General features: G+C 34.9%; 1 non-coding gene across 1 annotated transcript; it reads right to left on the reverse strand.

The window, feature by feature from the left end:
• Window positions 1-332: 332 nt before the first annotated feature.
• Window positions 333-403, reverse strand: Trnag-gcc (transfer RNA glycine (anticodon GCC)). Its single transcript has one exon. It is a non-coding gene; the product is annotated as a tRNA-Gly (tRNA).
• Window positions 404-3,211: the final 2,808 nt, after the last annotated feature.

Here is a 3,211-nt window from a genome sequence, read left to right on the forward strand (position 1 = left end):
CATTCTCTCCTCCACTTTTCACTCCTTTCTCTTCCACCTCATTCTCTCCACTCTTCACTCCTCACCCGCCATCATCACTACTGCGCCACTCTGTACGCCCTAGTATATAATTGCGCACTCTAATTTCCACTCCCTCGCAACACCTGTACGTACCTACCTGCTCTCTCTCTCTCTCTCTCTCCCTCTCTCTGGTAAACACTCCCATCAACTCTATAATTCTTACTACAGTTAGAAGATTTTGCAAGATTATTTTTTATTTCCTTTTATCTCGGTATTTCAATTCTCTAACTATTTTAAAAAGGAAAACAAAAAAATTACACAAAATACTTGCGTGCATCGGCCGGGAATCGAACCCGGGCCTCCCGCGTGGCAGGCGAGAATTCTACCACTGAACCACCGATGCTTGGTAGTTCTGCTTTCTCAAGGTCATATTATTTTTATATATTTTATTTTATTTTATTATTATTATTATTATTATTATTACTTTTTTTTTTTATCGTTGGAATGAGAATAATGTTAAGAAGTGCTTATTTGCCGTAGTGTACTGATGTATAGTTTATTCTTACATAATTTTAAACTGAGGAAGACGAGAAGAGAATGATAAAGAAATAAAGAAACAAGAAGGAAAAAAATAAAAAGAATGAGGAAGGAGTAACAAAAAAGGATGAATGAAGGAAGGAAAGAAAAAAAAAGCCCAGAAAAAGAGCGCTTGAACACGAATCTCTCTCTCTCTCTCTCTCTCTCTCTCTCTCTCTCTCTCTCTCTCTCTCTCTCAGGTAGTAATCTCGTTCCAAATGGTGGTGTCTACGTGCAGGTGACCAGGTAGCGGGAAGCAGGGGAGCAGGAGGACAGGTGGGCCGGCAGGTAGAGGTGGATGTAGCGACAGGTGAGCAGCCACGTAACATACCTGTAGTCTGCTGGAGGTCATTATCTTCTTTCCTGACTCTTTCTCAGGTAATTCCCCGATGCTGCTGCCTTCGTAAATGATGAAATGGTGCAGAGCTGTCAGTGTTTAGAGAAATTTTAAAGTGATAATCTCAATGGATCATAAAACTGTACAGATCTGTCAGTGTTAAGAAAAATGATGAAGTTATATAGAACTGAACGAAACTTTAAATTGTATGTAGATCAGTAAATGTTAGAATAGATTAAAAAGTTATGTAGAACTGAGTAAATCTTTGAAGCTATATAGATCAATAAATATTAGAATAAATTATAAAGTTATATAGAACTGAATAAACCTTAAAATTATGCAGATCTCTCTATGAATATTAAAATAAATGATAAAGTTACATAGAAGTTAATAAATCTTAAAATAAATAATAATAAATAATTGTTGAAGTTATTTAATACTCTCAATAAATGTTAAACGTTGAGATAATATAGACCTATTAGTAAATGTTAAAATAAATGCTGAAAATATATAGGGCTGTCAATACATGTTAAAATATTAGAATTATTTAGAAATATTAGTCTCATTGTGTGTGTGTGTGTGTGTGTGTGTGTTTCAACTAGTACGTATATAGCTTGATTTGTATTCCTTCTTCCTTTAATCATAACATCAATCATCATTGTTTTTTTTTTCTTTCGTAACATAATCATCATCTTCACTTTTTTTCATTCTTTGTTATATTTATTATCAACTTTCTATTTTTTTTCTCTCAGCATCCTTCCTTGTTTTTTCCCCACGGGTCTTCTAATAAAGAAACTAAAAATTCAACGAAGTATTACTGAAAAAAAAAGAAAAAAAAAAAATCCGTGATGCTCATAAATTCACGACTTAATGTTTCTCCAGTACGATAATTTTCACAAAGGTACGTATTTTATTGGTCATTTGTAACTATTTTCGCATCACTTTTGAATTTATTATTTTAGCTGAGAGAGGAGGAAAGGAAAGGAATAAAAATAAAGGGTAAGATCTCTCTCTCTCTCTCTCTCTCTCTCTCTCTCTCTCTCTCTCTCTCTCTCTCTCTCTCTCTCTCTCTCTCTCTCTCTCTCTCTCTCTCTCTCTCTCTGGGAGGGAAGAAGCGCCTTCCCATTGCCCGAGGCTGGGACTTCCCCGTGTGTGTGTGTGTGTGTGTGTGTGTGTGTGTGTGTGTGTGTGTGTAATGCTGCACATATGACCTTGACACACCTTGACTTGGTGCATTCTGTGTGTGTGTGTGTGTGTGTGTGTGTGTGTTTGCAAGCTGAAGCAATAGAACACTCACCCTTGCACGAGAGAGAGAGAGAGAGAGAGAGAGAGAGAGAGAGAGAGAGAGAGAGAGAGAGAGAGAGAGAGAGAGAGAGAGAGAGAGAGAGAATAAAGAAAATGAGATAATTCCTCTTACTCTGAGTGGATGCAGAGAAGCAGCTGGTGTCGGAGGGAGGAAAGAAGGAGAGAAGAAGAGAGAGAGAAGAGAAGGAAGAGGAAGAGAAGTATTTTGAATGAAGGACGGAAAGAAACAACATTCATGAAAAGCACAAAGGTGAAAAATTAATGAATAAAAATAAAAATGATAAAGACAGGAAGGGGAGGAGGAGGAGGAGGGAGGAGGAGGAGGAGGGGAAGAGAACTGAAATGCGAGGAAAAAAATGACATGATAAGTAATGGAAGATGATGATAGGGAGGATAATGAAGGTGACAGGTGAGAGATAAGACGGTGAAGGATGATTGTACAGGAAGAGAAGATGATGCGATACACAGGGAAGGTGAATAAGAAAGAGAAGATAGTAAGAAGATAAAAAAAATAAAATAAATAGAAAATATATATATATATATATATATATATATATATATATATATATATATATATATATATATATATATATATATATATATTTATATATATATATATATAAAATAGATGCTGATGCTGGTGATGATGCTGCTGATGATGATGATGATGGTGATGATGATGATGATGCGAGACGTAAACAAGATGGATAAGAAACAAAGATGGTAAGATATTAAAATGATAAAGAATAAAAAAAAAAGAATGTCATGTTATGTTTATGTTGAAAAAAAAAAAAAAATGGTGGGCTGTTGATAATAATAGAACAGGTATGTGGGAGAAGAAATAGAGAATAAAAATAGATAGTAGATGAATGCAGAAGATAAGAAAAACAGTAGGCCTAGATATTACCAAAAAAAAAAAAGAGAAAGGGAAGAAAGAAAGAAAGAAAGAAAAGAAAAGATAGTGCAAGATAATGATTCTTTCTCTCTTTTTTT

Source organism: Scylla paramamosain, chromosome 35 (assembly GCF_035594125.1).
Source record: "Scylla paramamosain isolate STU-SP2022 chromosome 35, ASM3559412v1, whole genome shotgun sequence".
Taxonomy (NCBI): domain Eukaryota; kingdom Metazoa; phylum Arthropoda; class Malacostraca; order Decapoda; family Portunidae; genus Scylla; species Scylla paramamosain.